This window comes from Protopterus annectens, chromosome 13.part0, assembly GCF_019279795.1.
Source record: "Protopterus annectens isolate FY-2018-M chromosome 13.part0, PAN1.0, whole genome shotgun sequence".
NCBI classification, from domain to species: Eukaryota; Metazoa; Chordata; order Ceratodontiformes; family Protopteridae; genus Protopterus; species Protopterus annectens.
Genome location: NC_056747.1, coordinates 424,952,514 through 424,971,586, shown reverse-complemented (window position 1 = coordinate 424,971,586; position 19,073 = coordinate 424,952,514). Strand labels below are relative to the sequence as shown.

The window sequence follows — 19,073 nt, the reverse complement described above, 5'->3', positions numbered from 1 at the left end:
TATCCCATGATGCAAGGTGGTAAGTACCCAGATCTCGTTTGCCGCAAGCTGATGAGGTCCTCCTTTACCAGCTCCTGGTAAGTGATTTGCTACTTTGCTATTTTAGCCTTTTAACAAAAAACCCTTAATTGTTAGTTTTATTTTAGTTTTAAACCTTTTTTGACAGAAAATTTTTTGTCTCTTGTTATTTTTTTATTCAGACTTTGACCCATCCCATCCCCTGTTAGGGTGTGTGTGTGTTTTCTAGTTATACCTTTTGGTATATTTAATTTAATTTCTTTGACTGGTGTGTGTGTCTGTGTTTACACCATGTCTAAAGAAAGGGTCTCAGGCTTTAAGAAGTGTGACTCGTGCTGTCAGAAAATGTCTCTGACAGACGGTCACACTTCTTGACTGTATTGCCTGGGGCCTCTTCACCTGCAGGACTCCTGTGCTATTTGTCATTCTTTCAGCCAGAGAGTCCTGCAGGAAAGAAGAAATAAGTTGATATTGAGGGGCCTTCTTAAGCTGGAGGGCTCTCTGGCTAAGTCGGCTCCATCCAAGACTTCTAAGTCTTCCAAGGCCCAGGCTTCTGTCCAAGCCTGCGGCCTCGGCTCCGACTTCGTTCTGAGTCGAGATCGGCTCGCTGGAGCCGATTCTGGCTCAACTAAGCCCGGCACCGATGGCTATCGGTGCCGATTCTGGTTTGACCGCCGGTGTCGGCTCGATCGGTTCCGACCACCATGTGGCTCAGGCATCGGTGTCGGCTCCGATCGGCTCCGACACGTTACTTTTGTAGCTGTATCGGCTCCGCTGGAGCGATGCATCAGCTACCTGTCGGCTCGATAAGTTGTCGGCTCCGACAGGTTCAATAGTTTCATCGGTTCCGATGGCTCCTTCAGGAAGAGGTCTAGGTCTCCTTCCTTGGAGCCGATACTTCGGCCGGCTTCACCTCTCCTCTCGGGCGGAGCCATCGGAGCCGATCTTCAAGGTCATCCAGGCTTTCTGACCATGATTTAGAGAGAGTGGTCAGTAGATTACTTAAGTCACAGGCACTGGCCCAAATGTTACATAGCCCGTCTCAACAGGCGGCTATTGAGTCCACACCCCATTGCAGTTCCTCCTTCAACTCTACCCCAGAGCTTGGAGTTGGAGTCTTTGGGAATGGTTACTTACGGCTGAGGGACAGATACCCCTTCTGTTCCTTCAGCCTCTACTCTTATCTCCTCTTTGAGACCTTCCTTAGAGGGATCGGTGGCGGGCTTCCATGGTCTCCTCCGAGGGGTGAGTGGCATCGGACCCTTGTCCGAACCAGCTCTTCCCTTGGAGCCTTGGCCTTGGTGAGCTCTGCCCGACATCTGCCTCGAGACTTCCTTCGGTGGTCCCTGGAGTTCCTAGCTCTTGAACGGGTTCTCTCGGACCTTCCTGGGAGGGAGCATTAGGAGGTGATGAAGAATGTGCTGGCCACGGGTATCAGCCAGCAGTCTGTTCCCTTAGCTCCTCCCTCTATAGTGCCTGTTGACATCTCTGCCACTTCTCTTGCTACAGGACCCAGAGATCCTCCGCCTCAGGTTTCCCCATTGGGAATATCCCCTCTTCGAGGATTCTCCTGATGTTTCAGGAGATCCTCCTCGGAAGAGGACCTGTAAGAGGAAACATGTAGACTCCCCCGAGTCTATCACTTCAGATACTGACTTAGATGAGTCAGAGGAATCCCCAAGATCCTCTGAGGATGTCTCCTTCTCAGACATCCTAGAACTCCTTAGACAGAGGGGAAACTGGCCCACCAATAATCCCTCTGATGATGAGTCAGTATACCTAGAGGCGTTTGGATCTCGGCCCTCCACCTCCTGGGTGTCTCCGCCTTCGACCCCTTATGCAGGTTATTGCCCGAAGGCATGGGCTGCTCCTGACTCTGTAGAGCCAGTCCTAGGAGGCCTTCAAAATTTATTACTGCCCGTGTGATAAGCAATTCCTCACTAAGGGTGTTCCCGCTGATGCCATGGTGGTGGCTGCTGCCAAGAAGGAACTTGCAGATCCTTCCGTACCCGTCCATCCTCCTAATAAGGACTCTAGGACCATGGATAGGTACGGTAAGTGGATGTTTTCCTCAGCGACCTTTGCTATGCGTTCGGTGAATTACCTATGTCACTTCACCAGACTCCAAAGGGATATTCTTAAGGAGCTAGGTGATGTTGTACAGGATCCTACAGCTGCAGGGGCTCAGGAAAAAATTGCTTCGCAGCTAGGAACCCTTAATTCCATTGCAAACTCCTCCATGCGGCTAATATCATATGCTGCTGATGGGCCAGTAGCCGCAGGTACAGGGGTGGCTCTCAGACGCCAAGCCTGGATGCGGCTATGTGACTTTGCAGATCCCTTTAAGGCATCCTTCACAAATTCTCCCTTTGATGGGTCAGCTTTGTTTGGCCCTCAAGTGAAGGAAACTTTGACCAGGTGTGAGCAGGACGGCAAGACTCTTTCTGCAGAGGGAGTCCGTTTTTCCACTTCTTCTAGACCTTACCCTAAAGGACAGAAAGGTGGCAAAATGTGGTTCCGCAAATCCCAAGGAGTCACGCCGGATTCACGTGGTCAGTTTACCCCTAGAGGCAGAGGGGCAACAACAACAGGCGCGCTCTAGAGGCAGAGGGGTCCAAAAACCAGGGAAACAGAGAGCCTCTCTCTGACAAGCCTTTTCAGCATCCCTGAGATGTTGCCCGCTGTCCCTCCTTGGAGGCAGTCGGGGAAGATATCACTGTACCCAGAAGCCTGGCACTCCCTCACTCAAGACAGATGGGTACAGTCGATCATATCCAAGGGTTACATAATTCCTTTCGAGGAAAGTCCTTTCTACCCCTCAAATTCCCTTCCAGATGTACCACCCGGTCTAAGGGAAATTGCAGAGTTAGAAGTCTCAAAACTACTGCAAAAAAGAGCCATTCAGCCAGTTACAACAGACCATTCAGAGCCCGGAATCTACTCAAGGTTCTTTTGGTCCCCAAAAAGACGGGAGACTGGAGACCAATATTGGATCTCAGCAGACTCAACATGTCTGTGAGGAAGACAAGATTCCGAATGGTCACTCTTCAGTCAATTCTGCCCTTCTTACAGAAGGACAACTGGATGTGCTCAATAGATCTTCAGGATGCACTATCACATCAAAATTCACAGGCGCTCAGGAGATTTCTCCGCTTTGCTGGGGTCAAGTCATTTCCAGTTCAGAGCCCTGCCCTTTGGTCTCACCACAGCCCCCAGAGTGTTCACCAAATGCATGGCAGTGGTCACGGCTCACCTGAGGCGTCAAGGATTCCAGGTGTTTCCGTATCTCGGCGACTGGCTCCTGTCAGCCACCACCAGGCATCAGCTTATTCAAGCCAGGGATTACACAATAAATCTTTGTTCTCATTTGGGCATCTCGATCAACCCGAAAAGTCATCCTTATTGCCCTGCCAGTCTATTACTTTCATAGGCAAACTTAAACACTGTTCGGATGTCAGCTACCCTTACAGATCAAAGAGTTTCAGACATTCAAAGTCATGTCAGGATCATTCTAGCCAACAAGAAAGTACAGGCCAGAATGGTTCTAAAGGTATTAGGCCTCATGGCTGCGGCCATTACTCTTCTTCCCTGGCTCGCTTTCTACGCGCCTTCTTCAGTGGATGCTGTTCACACAGTGGTCGTACCAACAACTTCCAATGCGTCACCAGATTCTGGTGACACAGACTTGCAAAGATCATCTTGCTTGGTGGATCATATCTCCCCAGGTTCACCAAGGCAGACACTTTGTACCCCCATCCCGTAGCCACTGTCACCACGGATGCCTCCCTGATCGGGTGGGGGTCATTATCAGGGCAGGATGGTTCATGGGACGTGGCAGCCGTTCGAGTACCACCTGCACATAAATGTCCTGGAGATGAGAGCAGTGCTTTTAGCGTTGCAAGCCCTCAGCGACTTTCTTCCCAGAGGACAATTGCAGTCCACACAGACAACATGTCTGTAGTTTGGTATATCAACAAACAGGGCGGAACCAAGTCCTACCCTTGTGTCGAGAAGCGCTCAGGCTATGGCAATGGGCAATCTCCTCTCATCGGTTTCTGGTAGCAACGCATATCCTGGGAAAACCAACATTGTAGCGGACAGATTGAGCAGAGCTATTCTCATGCCTCACAGTGGTCTCTCAAGCAATCGATAGCGGAAGAGATTTTTCTGGAATGGGGTCGCCCATGTTGCGATCTTTTGCTACTCCCCAAAACAGCAAATGCCCAGACTTCTTCTCTCTTCCAGGCCATCCCCAGAGGCGCTCTGACCCAGGATTGGCCCCAGGGACTTCTTTATGCCTTCCCTCCATTTCCTCTGATCCCTCAAGTTATCCAGAAAGCAACCATTTTGAGAGCCAAATTGATTCTCATTGCTCCTTACTGGCCTCGACAAGTTTGGTTCCCGTTCCTCCATCGTCACCTTTTGGTGCAGCCGTGGCATCTGGACCCAGTGCCAGATCTTCTGATTCACCAATCCGGTCAGCTGCACCGGTCTATCCCTTCTCTCAACCTCACAGCATGGTTGCTCCACTTCCTTCCTTAGCCAGGCTTCCTTTGATCTCTAACCCTGTTAGAGACATCATAGTAGCTTCTTTAAAATCCTCTACCAGGAGGATTTATACAAGCAAATGGAAACGTTTCTCTTATTGGGCTAAGGCCAAGAATATTGATCCTTTTCACTGCCCTGTTCAGGCAGTCCTGGACTTCTTAGCAGAGATTTTTCATGCGGCTCCTCTTCTTCCACAGTCAGAGTTCAATTGGCTGCTATCTCGAACTTTCATGTCGGGATTGCAGATCACAATATTATGTCCCATAGGCTCTGTAGGGCCTTCTTGAAAGGAATTTTCCTGCTAAAGCCTCCAATCAGGAATGCTCGCCCTCAATCGGATCTAAATTTAGTGCTGACATCCTTGATTCTTCCCCCTTGAGCCAGCTGTTTCTTGTTCCTGAAATTTCTTTCTTGGAAAACTTTATTCCTAGTAGCTATTACATCGGCCAGGAGAGTGTCTGAACTTCATGCTCTATCGGTTCGACCCCTATTTGGTTTTCACAAAGACAGAGTATCATTGAGAACTAATCCGACCTTTTGCCTAAGGTCGCCTCAAAAGTCTAATTTGAATCAATCCATTGATCTCCTGTATTTTTCCCAAACTATTCAGACAGAGCAACAAAACTACATTATCTTGATGTCCACCGTCAACTCAGATATTTGGACAGAACAAAAAAATTTAGGAAATCTGATCAACTTTTTCTTTCCTATGCGGATAATAAGAAAGGCCTTCCTGTCTCTAAAGTGACCTTGTCTAGATGGCTTTCTTCGGTCATCTCTGAAATTTATCTGCTCAGCGGAAAACAGCTGTGCTCAAAACCTAAAGCACATTCAACTAGGAGCTTAGCTACTTCTACAGCCTTTCAAGCTAGACTTCCTTTAGACACTATTTGTGCAGCGGCCACTTGGGCCACTCCTCATACTTTTGTTTCCCATTACAAATTGGACTTGGCCTCCAGGGACAGAGCCAGTTTTGGCTCTACAGTCCTCAAGAGTCTGTTCCATTGAGCCACCCAGGATAGAGGTGCTAGGGACGCGGTCCCATCAAGCAAGAATGAAGGCGAGATTGACAACTTAACATTAAGAAGTTATGTACCTACCATAACGTTCCATGTTAGTTGTCTTCTCTCGCCTTCTTTCTTGCGACCCTCCCTTCTTCCCCCAGGCCTGGACAGACCTTCCTATAAGAAATTATTATGCTGAAGACCATTCAGACCTGGTCCTTCTTCCATCCTGTAAGTTTTCTTTCTTCCTTTTGGAAGTGTTTTTATGCTTGGTGCTATTGCCCTTTGTCATTAAACGAGATCTGGGTACTTACCGCCTTGCATCATGGGATATGGGGCTGCCTCGAGCTGGTAAAAGTGACTCTCGAGCTTAGCAAGTGCAGTGGAGCCGAGGATCGGCTCCGAACCCATCAAGCAAGAAAGAAGGCGAGAGAAGACAACTAACATGGAACGTTATGGTAGGTACATAACTTCTTATTTTATCTGTTTGTAAAAGGACATGCTGGGAGCAACGTCTGTGAAGAAACCATTGTTGCTGGAAGGCAGGCTCTGGTGAAACTGGGTTTTAAATCATTCTTCAAAATTTTCAATGTAGTGTAACTTTTTTATTTAGTTTATTTTTGCATCCCATCCAGGATCTACCCTGATGGCTCTTTTACCTGTACGTAATTGGCTAATTCGTTCCACAGGAATGTGAGCTGAACATTCCCCAGTGTGGCAAATGGCCCTCTGGCCCATTCATTATTCCTGTGGGAACTGTGTACAGTTTCTAAAGGAAAAGGTTCAAGATCCACTTTTATAAGAGCCTTTAATATACAGTGCAATGAAAATGTATTTGCCCTTTTCCTGATTTCTTATTTTTTTGCATGTTTGTCAGACTTAAATGCTTCAGATCATCAAACAAATGTAAATATTAGACAAAGATAACCCAAGTAAATACAAAATGCAGTTTTTAGTTGATTATTTTATTTATTAAAACCTACATGGCCCTATGTGAAAAAGTAATTGCCCCTAAATCTAATAACTGGTTGTGCCACCCTTAGCAGCAACAACTGCAGTCAAGTATTTGTGATAACTGGCAATGCGTCTTTCACATCGCTGTTGAGGAATTTTGGCCCACTCTTCTTTGCAGAATTGTTTTAATTCAGCCATATTGGAGGGTTACTGAGCATGAACCGCATTTTTAAGATCATGCCACATCATCTCAATTGAATTCAAGTCCGGACTTTGACTAGGCCACTCCAAAACCTTAATTTTGTTTATTTTAAGCCATTCAGAGGTGGACTCGCTGGTGTGTTTTGGATCATTGTCTTGACTGCAAAACCCAAATGCGCTTCAGCTTGAAGTCACAAATTGATGGCCGGACATTCTCCTTCAGGATTTTTTGGTAGAGAGCAGAATTCATGGTTCCATCAATCACAGCAAGTCGTCCAGGTCCAGAAGCAGCGAAGCAGCCCCAGACCATCACACTACCACCACCATGTTTGACTGTTGGCATGATGTTCTTTTTCTGAAATGCTGTGTTGCTTTTATGCCAGATGTAACAGGACGGACACCTCCCAAAAAGTTCCACACTTAGTCCACAGAATATTTTCTTGAAAGTCTTGGGGATCATCAAGATTTTTTTTGGTAAAAGTGAGATGAGTTTTTATGTTCTTTTTGGTCAGTAGTGTTTTTTGCCTTGGAACTCTGCCATGCATGCCATTTTTGTCCAGTTTCTTTCTTATGGTTGAGTCATGAACACTGAGGCAAATGAGGCCTGCGGTGCTTTAGATGTTGTTCTTCGTGTTTCACTGTTGCAGTCATCACACTTGGGTTATCTGCCTGCAGGTAGCCCTCAGTCAGCCCGAATACCAGAGTCTTGGGATTTCTGCGTCGGATGCTGTCACCTCTTCCATGATGTCAGGTGTATAAAACAGGCAGCCAATGCCATTACATCAGTCTTTCTTGCTGAGAAGGAGCCCGAAGCAGAAGCAGTTCACAAGTGACAGTCGGCCGCTACCTGAAATGTTCATTTTTCGAGTTTCAAACCTGAAGACTTCTAAAGCTAAGTACCCCACTGGGGATCCTTTTTTCTTGCTCTAACTGATGTCCGAAAAAGTTAACAATTGTCTTGCCTGTGGAAAGCAAATACCTCACAGAGATTTTCATTCTTACTGCGTCACCTGATGTTCTTCGTGTTTCACTGTTGCAGTCATTACATTTGGGTTATCTGCTGGCAGGTTGCCCTCAGTCAGCCTGAATTCCAAAGTCTTGGGTCCTGCGTCGGATTCTGTCTCCTCTTCCATTACGTCAGGCCATCAGGGGTGTAAAACATGCAGCTGGCGCCATTTTCTTTAGTCTTTCTTGCCGCGTGGTGCCCGAAGCAGAAGCATTTTGCAAGTGCCGGTCGGCCGACTACTGAAATATTCGTGTTTGAGTTTCAGAACCGAAGTCTTCAATAAGCCTAAGTACCCAGTTGGGGAAACTTTTTACTTGATTTTTACCGATGTCAGAAAAAGTTAATAATTGTATTACTTGTGGGAAGCAAATACCTCATAAGTATTTCCATTTATACTGTATTCCTTGCCTATGCCCTGATCACAACGTGCCTAGCCGTCGGGTTTGTGATAGATTTAACTATTAAATGTCAGTATATTTTTGCATCTAAGTATTTTGGAAACATATTTAACTACCCAGAGATGTCGTATGATAGCAATCCGACTACCGGAGTACATAAAAAATGCAAAGAAAAGACAGAGAAAGGCAATCGAGATCCAAAACCGACGACAAAGCTTCTCCTAAGCCAGTTGCAGGTTCGCCGATACTCAGTGAGGCGCTTTCACAGCCCCTGATACCCACTACCTTTGAGTCGCAGGCCTCTACCAACAACCATGTGGAGTCCGGCATGCCGCAAGATACTCAAGGTATTGGACCGATGGATGTATCTCCCTGGGATGGGTCCAGAGCCGCTGAGCAGGCACCGGCTTCTGAGGGTCTATTCAGACCTCAACATTTTTATATCAAACAGACGAAAGCTGCAAAACCAAAGGCAAAGACACCTTCTAAAACTAAAAAAAGATGCCTGAGCCACATGCACAGGCCTCTATGCCTAAAAAACAGATTATCAAAATGGCTGAAGACCTTATTATTTTGATCAGGGGTACCCACCCCCTGCAGATAAGAGGCCTAGGCAAGACACTGACTATGAATCTTCAGATCAGGTTTCTATTTCTTCTGATTCCTCTTCTGACCAGGAATTATCTTTACCTCCCTATGAGGATTGTGATGCTGAGGAGTCTATTCCTTCTGCATCTCCTCCTGGGGATTATTCATTTGGAGAAACCTTGCATACTTTGAGGGAGCATTTTCACTGGGAGAGTCAAGACTTCTCAGAATCAAAAAAGAGGCTCAGGGATTTCTTCCTTCTCCCTCAGCACAAGCCTTTAGCCATTCCCCCTGTGTTAGACATTGTGGATGATGTTTTTTCGGAGTCAAGACTGACCCCTGACTCTCTACCTCCGGCTCCCAGTAATCCTGACAGGTATTACAGGATCCCTGACCCTGTTGCTGATCCTGAAACTATTTCACAGGGTCCAAAGGGAGTTAAGGCCTCAACAGCAAAAAACCCTACCCCCTCTGACATGCATTTAAGGGCGCTGGACAGTTGGGGAAAAAAGGTTTATACATCTGCAACCTTGGCAGTTAGGGCAATAAACTGTCAGTTTCATATGCTTAAGTACCAACAACATGTTATGGGATTGTTGAAACAGAAAATGATGTTGATTTCAGAATTTGTAGAAAATAAGGAATTGAAGGAATTATTGCATGCAGCTGAACAAGTTGGAAAGCATACTTTGCAATGTGGTTTTGATTCTTTAGAGGCCTCCTGCAGGGCTGCAGTTACTGGATCTGTGATAAGGAGGCATGCCTGGTTAAAGGAACAAAATTTGCTTGATCATGTTAAAGCTAAATTACTAGATGCACCTTTACAGCATGATTCTGTTTGGTATTAAGGCAGAAGAGGTTTTAAAGAAAATGGAATACAAAGCTAACTCTATGCAAACTGTTAGATTTCTTACAAGTGCAGCCACCAAGATCCAGTAGACACTGGCCTACAAAAAAATTGGTCCTTTCCTGTTTCAGACAGAGCTCAAAGGGGCAAATCCAGACACCCTAAGGGTTCCAGGTACCAGGCTCAAGACTCATACAGGTCAAAGCAATGGGACGCATCCACCTCCAAATCTGGAGGAGATAAAGCGCAAACCTACAGAAAGCAATCCCAATGACTTCCCTCTGCCTCCACCAAGCACTTATCTTTTGGCAGCACCCATAGGGGGAAAATTAGCACTTTTTGCTCAAAATTGGCAGTTAATAACCCAGGACAAGTGGGTACTGAACATCATATCACAGGGATACAGATTCCATTTCCACACTCTGCCGATGACAAATGGTTGGCCAGACCTGCCAAAAAACCAATGGGCAGAGGCACAGAAACAGGTTACGTCCCTCATGGATATGGGGGCCATTCAGACAGTACCAGAACAGGAAAAAGGACAAGCTTTTTAGTCAAGACTGTTTTTGGTACCCAGAAAGGACAAGGCCTAGCGGCCAATACTGGATTTATCGATTTTGAACACATACCTGGACATTCCAAAATTCAAAATGCTCACTTTGCAACAGCTTCTGCCCATGCTGGGCAAGAATGCTTGGCTGGTGACTTTAGATTTAAAAGAGGCATACCTGCACGTCCCAATAAGATAGTCGTGCAGAAGATACCTCAGATTCAAGGCTGGCTTAATGCATTGCCAATTCTCTGCACTGCCCTTTGGCTTATCTACTGCGCCCAGGGTCTTTACAAAGTGCCTGGCACTAGTAATTGCATTTTGCAGACAAAGTATTCAAATATATCCTTACTTGGACGACTGTCTCATTCAAGCAGAGAACAAGGACACTCTTCTACGACACCTGGCATTTGTGAAAAGGCTTCTAGCATGCCTAGGGTACACAGTAAATGAAAAGAAGTCACAACTGGTACCCTCTCAAAAGATATCATTCCTGGGTGCAAGCTTGCATACAACTGCCCAGATGGCTTACCTCACGCCAGACAAACAAAAGCAACTGACTACTTACTTCAAACTGATGGCAACAAAAATCCAGTCTTCTGCAAGACAAATTCTGCAGGCTCTGGGCTTCATGGCATCCTGCATCCTACTAATTCCATATGCAAGACTGCATATGAGGAAACGTCAGTGGTACCTAAAAAGTTTATGGAGTCAACATTCACACAGTCTGGAGACAATGATTCCTCTCATCCCCTGCCTGCAACAGGAGTTTCTATGGTGGACAAAGGCCTGTCACCAAAACATGGGACGGCCCTTCACTTTACCCCCTGCCAGCCAAACCTTAACGACAGACACATCAGATTATGCCTGGGAGGCCCACATGGCAGGAAGATGTATTCAGGGCATATGGGCACCAAATCAAATGCATCTACTTATCAACCAGAAAGAGATGTTAGCTGTTCAAAATGCCCTAACAGACTTCAAGGATTTACTTCATCCAGGACAACTACTGATAAAGATGAACAACACCACAGTCATGTGGTATATAAACAAGCAAGGGGGCACACACTCATACCCCCTTTGCAAATTAGCCATGGCACTGTGGGACACATCTTTGACCTACCAAATAAATCTTCAAGCTCAATTCCTGCCAGGAAAACAAAACAATCTGGCAGACGATTTAAGCAGAAACCTGATGGACCCTCACGAGTGGAAACTAAATCCACAAGTATTCAGCATGGTAACAGTGAAATGGGGGAGCCCAGACATAGATCTATTTGCCTCTTCTCAAAATTATCAATTGAAAAGATTCTGCACAAGGACTTATCACAGACAAGCATGAAAAGTGGACGCCCTATCCTTCAGTTGGAAAAACCTGTCAGTTTATGCTTTTCCTCCTCTGCCTCTTCTACCCAAGGTCCTTCTAAAAGTCAGACAAAAGAAGCCAAAGATGATATTAGTTGCCCCGGACTGGCCCCGCCAATACTGGTACCCAATCCTAAGTAACTTGTCTCAATGCCCAGCTTGGACCTTGCCTTAAAGACCACAACTACTGTCCCAGCAAAACAGTCCGATTCTGCACAATCAGCAACAGACTCTGAACCTGGCAGCATGGCTAATCATGTAACCATACGAACGACACCTCTCAGTAAAGCTGTGATGAATGTCATTTTGGAAGCCAGAAGGCCTAGTACTAGAAAATCTTATGCTGACAAATGGACGAGATTCTGTGCTTGGAATCAAGCACGAGGAACTGATACAGCAGAACTACATATTCCTCCGATATTACAATACTTAACTGAGATGCTTGACAAATGCCGGTCTTTCTCATCAATCAAAATCCATGCCTCTGCCATTTAGGCTCATTACAATACAGAGCCACCTATCTTTTCTCATCCTTTACTAAAGCAGTATCTTAGAGGAGCCAAAAACCTAAGGCCTCCTAGAAGATCACTATTACCTGCATGGGACCTCAATTATGTTTTGGAAAAGCTCACCCTGCTTCCATTTGAACAAGCCGCTAGCGCTGATATAAAGTTCTTATCATGGAAGACAGCTCTGTTACTAGCAATTACTTCAGCAAGAAGAGTTTCAGAGCTACAGGCCCTCATGGCTGTAGAGCCTTTTATCATATTTTACCCAGACAGGGTGTCTGAGGACAAATACTACTTTTATGCCTAAGGTGGTTTCCAGTGTGGCTCTTAACCAAACTATTCATCTGCCAACTTTTTATCCAAATCCACAGAACAAAGGGGAGAGAATTCTGCATTCCTTGGACGTACACAGACAGCTAAGATTCTACTTGAGCAGGACAAAAGCTCTAAGAAAAACTGAGCAATTACTAGTGTCATATTCTACAGGATCAGAAGGAAAGGCCATCTCAAAGCAGACGATTTCAAAGTGGATAAGCCACTGCATCTGTTTCTGCTACTTACACCATGGTAAACCTGTAACCCAAGGGCAATTAGGTCTCATTCCACCAGAGCTGCAGCTACTTCGGCAGTCTTTCTCAGAGGAGTACCAACCAAAGACATTCTAGAGGCTGCTACTTGGAGTTCTGTTCACACCTTTATAAAGCATTACCATTTGCCTCTCTAAGTCCAGGGCAGGCTTTGCCACTGCAGTGCTGCAGGGCCTTATAGCCGCACCTAATGCTGTTTAGCTCCAGCCTCCCAACCATAGCTTTGGGATTCTACCCAAATGTAATGACTGCAACAGTGAAACACGAAGAACATAGTACAGTTGTGTACACTTACCATAAATGTAGATGTTCGAGTGTATTCACTGTTGCAGTCCAGTTTACCCTCCCGCCATCCCCCTGTCATTCTACAGTTTATCTTTCTATCTCCTACAGCCTATGTGGTGTATTTGTTGTAGATGAAGGTAAAGTTTATATTGATGCATTTATATAGATATATTTGTATAATATTGCTACCTTTTTGGGGCACCTAACATCAGGGGCAAGAAAAACTAAAGAAAATGGCATCGGCTGTATGTTTTATATCCCTGACGGCCTGACGTCATGGAAGAGGAGACAGCAACTGACGCAGGACCCAAGACTTTGGAATTCAGGCCAACTGAGGGCAACCTGCCAGCAGATTACTCAAATGTAATGATTGCAACAGTGAATACACTCCAACATCTACATTATTGGTAAGTATACACCACTGTACTTTTAGGCCCAGACCACGACGTCCCTCTCTGTCGGTTTTGTGCCTTAATGCCCGAACCATTCGTCGTTGGGCTATCTTTGTCGCTAAATTCTTTCGCTCTTGTTCTCCGTATTCAGAAATGGCTTTGATAAGCCATCCGACTACTGATCTTCTGAAAAAATGTAAAGATAAAGACAGAGACAGATCGCATAGGTCCAAAACTGCTGACGACGCTTCCATTAAGATAGTCGCCAGTCCGCCCGTACTCAGTGAGGTGCCTTTGTAGCTCCTGATGCCCGCTTCTACAGATTCGCAGGCCTCTGCTGAGATGCATTCCGAGTCCAGTATGCTGCGAGATGCTTCTTCGACTATGGAACCTGCGGATGTCTCTACCTTGAATGGGTCCGGAGTCACTGTGCAGGCACCAGCTTCTGAGGATGTATTCTGACCTACCGATGTTTCAATTAAACCAACAACTTTGTTTTTAGCAAAAACTACCGAGTTTCTCAGGCCCAGAGTACGCACTACGCCTAGAAAACCGACAACCAAAGCACATGCTCAAACTCCCATGCCACAAAAACAAATGCTTAGAATGGCTGAAGACCTTATTACCCTAATTAGGGGAAGCCACCCTTCCCCTGCTAAGAGACAAATAATTGAGTTTCATTCTGATTCTACAGACCAGGAGTCTGATGACTCTGACCCTTCTGATTACCAGGACATACCCTTATCAACCTATGAGGATTCAGATGCAGAGGAATCCATTCCCTCTGCCTCCCCTCCAGAGGATTTTTCTTTTGGTGAAACCTTGCATACTTTCAGAGAGCATTTCTGCTGGGAATGCCAGGACTACCCTCAGTCCAAAAAGAGACTCAGAGAATTTTTAGAGTTGTCTCAGCACAGGCCTCTAGCTATACCCCCTGTCCTGTATGTTGTAGATGATGTCTTCATGGAATCCAGTCTTACTCCAGACACTTTACCACCGGCCTCTAGAAAACCTGACCAGTACTACAAAGTACCTGATTCTCACAAATTTCTCCTTAAGAATCCTACTGCGGATCCAGAGACCATTTCCCAGGGACCTAAAGGTATTAAGGCTACTACAGCCAAAAACCCTACCTTTTCAGACATGGATTCCAGAGCTTTAGACAGATGGGGTAAGAAGGTATATACCTCTGCAACTCTTGCCATCAGGGCATTGAATTGCCACTTTCACATGTTGAAGTACCAGCAGCATATTATGGAACTAAGTAAACAAAAAAATTGTGTTACTTCCTGATTATGCAGAAAATAAAGATTTACAAGAGTTAATGCATTCTGCAAACCAAGTTAGTAAGCATACTTTGCAGTGTGGCTTTGATGCCCTAGAAGCATCTTGGAGGGCTGCAGTCACTGGGTATGTACTGAGAAGGCATGCTTGGCTGAAGGAACAAACCTTGCCAGATCATGTCACATCAAAATTACTAGACGCTCCTTTAAATAAGGACTGTTTGTTTGGCACCAAAGCCGAAGAGTTTCTTAAAAAGATGGAAGGAAAAGCTAAATCTATGGAAACTGTTAAAGAATTCTTACAAGTGCAGCCACCTAGATTTAGTAGGCATTGGCCTTCTAAAAACTGGTCCTTTCCAGCCCCTTCCAGGCCTTCTCAGTCCAAACCCAGGGGAAGCAAACCACCTAGACTACAGTCTCTGGGTATGCAGAGATCTAAACAATGGAGTGCCCCAACCTCAAAAACAGGGAGTGCTAAGCCACCCCCTTATGGAACAAGTTCACAATGACTTTTCAATTATCCTTCCCAGTCTTGCCCAAATACTTGCGCCCCTAGGAGGAAAACATGCTCTTCATGCAAAAAATTGGATGTCCATTACTCAGGACTGATGGGTCCTAAACATTGTATCTCAGGGGTACAGATTCTACTTCCATTCACTGCCAACCCTAAGTAGGTTTCCAGACCTTCCTCCAAACCAGCGGTCAGAGGCTCAAAATCTAGTACTTTCCCTGCTCAATATCAGGGCTATTCAACCTGTTCCAGTAGAACAAAAGAGACAGGGTTTCTACTCCGGACTGTTCCTGGTGCCCAGAAAAGAGGGGTCTTGGTGCCCAGTCCTGTATCTATCAATTCTCAACATCTTTGTGGTGGTCCCAAAATTCAAAATGCTTACCCTGCAACAGCTTCTCCCTATACTAGCCAAGGATGCCTGGTTAGTCACCCTAGACTTAAAAGAAGCTTATCTGCACATCCCCATAAGGGAGTTTTGCAGGAAATATCTATGCTTCAGGGCAGGTTCTATGCAATATCAAATCTCTGCACTGCCCTTTGGCTTATCTACTGTGCCCAGAGTATTCACAAAGTGCCTGGCTCCAGCCATTGCATACTGCAGGCAGAGAAATATCCAAATTTTCCCATACTTGGACGATTGCCTGATTCAGGTGTACAGTCAGGAATTGCTACTTCAGCACCTGGCATTTGTAAATAGACTCCTAACTTCATTGGGGTACACCATCAATGAAAAGAAATCACAACTGGTGCCCAATTAAAAAATTTGTATTCCTGGGAGCTAGCTTTAACACAGCTTCCCAGAGGGCATTTCTCACTCCAGAAAACAGGTCTATTTGACCAACTACTTCAAACAAATGGCCACCAAAACCCAGCTATCTGTAAGGAAAATACTGCAAGCCCTAGCGTTCACGGCCTCATGCATTCTGCTAATTCTATATGCAAGACTGTATATGAGGAAACTTGTGGTGCCAACTTTCTCAGGACCTGGAAATAGTCATTCCTATCATACCTTGTGTAAGGGCAGAGTTTCTTTGGTGGGCAGAAGCATGCAACCACAACAAGGGGCTGCCTTTCACTCAACCCCTCGCCGCCCAAACCCTGACAACAGATGCATCAGACTATGCATAGGGAGCTCACTTGGCAGGCAAATGCATTCAGGCAAGGGGAGCCCAGAACAAATTCTCCTGCACATCAATCAAAAAAAGATGTAGACAGCCTTCAAATGCCTAATCCTTCCAGGACAGCTGCTGATAAAAACAGACAACACCACAGTTATGTGGTACATAAACAAGCAGGGGGGGAACTCAATCTTACTCACTCTGCAGGTTAGCCATGACCCTGTGGAACACAGCCCTGAGTAACCAAGTGCATCTACAAGCTCAATTCCTGCCAGGCAAACAAAATTCACTGGCAGACGACTTAAGCAGAAATCCCCTAGACCTACACGAGTGGAAATTGGAGCCAAACACCTACAACTTTCTAATCCAGTGGTGGGGGACACCAGAGGTGGACCTCTTTGCCTCCCCCGAGAATCACCAGTTGAGCAAATTCTGAACCAGGAACCCTCACAGCAGGGCCTGGAAGGTGGATGCCCTATCCTTCAAATGGGAAAACCTCTCAATTTATGCCTTTCCCCTTCTGCCCCTCCTCTCAAAAGTAAACCTCAAGATCATACAGGACAGGCCAAGGGAAATTCTTAGTGCCCCAGACTGGCCACGCCAGCACTGGTACCCACTCTCACACAGTCTGACAACAGTGCCACCCTGGCACCTTCACCAGACACCTTCCCTGCTGTCTCAGCAGGAGGGACAGATTTTGCATCCACAGTTGCAAACCCTAAACCTTGCAGCCTGGCTTATCCTTTGAATGCACCACCAGCAACCCTCAGCAAACAGGTGCTGGACGTCATTCTTGAGGCCAGAAGGCCTAGTGCTAGGAAATCCTATGCTGAAAAGTGAAAAGATACTGTTCTTGGAATCAGTCTCAAGGAATGGACACAGCAGTGCCCTCCTTACCTCAAATCCTGGGTTACCTAGCAGAGCTGCTCCATAGAGGCCTGTCCTTCTCCTCCATTAAGATTCATGCCTCTGCCATCTCAGCTCGTTATAATACTGAGCCATCTCTATTTTCTCACCCTCTCATCAAACAGTTCCTGAGAGGGGCTAACAACTTAAGGCTCCCTAGGAGAACACCCACCGCTGCCTGGGACCTTAACTTTGTACTGGAAAAGCTCCTGCTTCCAGCTTTTGAACCTGCTGCTTCAGCAGAGTTAAAATTCTTCTCTTAGAAAACAGCCTTGCTTTTAGCCATAACTTCAAAAAGAAGAGTGTCTTAGTTTCAGGCACTAATGGCTGTGGAACCATTCATTATTTTCCATGCTGACAGGGATTCTCTCAGGACTAACCCGTCCTTTATGCCTAAGGTGGTGTCCAGTGTGGCTTTAAACCAATCAATCCATTTACCAACCTTCTTCCCTAATCCTCAGAATAAAGGGGAAAGTTTCCTGCACTCCTTGGACGTCCACAGACAGCTCAGGTTCTACCTTGACAGGACTAAACCTTTCAGAAAATCTGATCAGCTGCTGGTCAGCTTTGCTACAGGGGCAGAGGGTAAGGCCATTTCAAAGCAAACCATTTCCAAGTGGATAGCACACTGCATCCATTTCTGCTACAAGCACCATGGAAAACCTACCCCACAGGGGATTAGAACACATTCCACTAGGGCTACTTCCACCTCTACAGCATTTCTTAGGGGAGTCCCTGCCAGGGACATTCTGGAAGCTGCAACCTGGAGTTCTGTACACACCTTCACCAAGTGTTACCACTTACCTATTTTTTCTAAATCCAGAGCTGGATTTGCTACAGCAGTCTTACAAGGCCTGCTAGCCAGCTCTAACACTTCTTGACTGCCTCCACCCTTCCTCAGCTTTGGGAATCAACCCAAGTGTGATGACTGCAACAGTGAAATACGAAGAATATAGTACAGTTGTGTACACGTACCATAGATGTAGATGTTCCAGTGTATTCACTGTTGCAGCCCTGGTTTCCCTCCCTCCAGTCCCCTGGTTTTCTCTGTCCTTCTACCTGTCCTCTCTATGGCCATTTTTAATGACAATGGTATTTACTTTTTACTGGTGGAGTTCCACACCATATACTAGCTTCCTATTTCGGGGGCTCCTGACATTTGGGGTACGAAAAACTGATGTAATGGCTTCGGCTGCCTGTTTTATACCCCTGATGACCTGATGTCATGGAAGAGGCGACATCATCCAGCGCAGAAATCCCAAGACTCTGGTATTCGGGCTGACTGAGGGCTACCTGCAGGCTGATAACCCAAGTGTGACGACTGCAACAGTGAATACACTCTATCATCTACATTTATGATAAGTGTACACAACTGTAATTTGTTCTGGGTTCTTTTGTGACCTCTTGGATGAGTCGTCGCTGCGCTCTTGGGGTAAGTTTTCTAGGCCAGTCACTCCTGGGAAGGTTCACCACTGTTCCATGTTTTCTCCATTTGTGGATAATGGCTCTCAACATGGTTCGCTGGAGTCCCAGAGCTATAGAAATGGCTTTGTAACCTTTTCCAGACTAGTAGATGTCATTTACTTTGTTTCTCATCTGTTCCGGAATTTCTTTAGCTCGCGGCATTATGTCTTCCTTTTTGGGATCTTTTGGCCTACTTCACTTTGTCTGACAGATTCTGTTTAAGTGATCTCTTGATTCAACAGGTTTGGCAGTAATCAGGCCTGGGTGTGGCTAGTGAAATTGAACTCAGCTTTCCCAAAAATGTGATTAACCTCAGTTACTTTATGATTTAACAAAGGGGGCAGTTACTTTTTCACATAGGGCCATGTAGGTTTGGATAGTTGTTTTTCCTTAATAAATAAAATCATCACTTAAAAACTGCATTTTGTGTTTACTTGGGTTATCTTTGACTTATATTTGACTAATATTTGTCTAATATTTAAATTTGTTTGATGATCTGAAACATTTAAGTGTGACAAACATGCAAAAAAATAAGAAAT

At 45.7% G+C, this 19,073-nt stretch overlaps 1 protein-coding gene across 32 annotated transcripts in view; it reads left to right on the top strand.

Annotated features, from left to right (window-relative positions):
• Window positions 1-19,073, top strand: part of LOC122787386 (receptor-type tyrosine-protein phosphatase S-like) — a 3,272,784-nt gene that overhangs the window by 2,097,886 nt on the left and 1,155,825 nt on the right. The gene's annotated exons all lie outside the window — the stretch shown is intronic.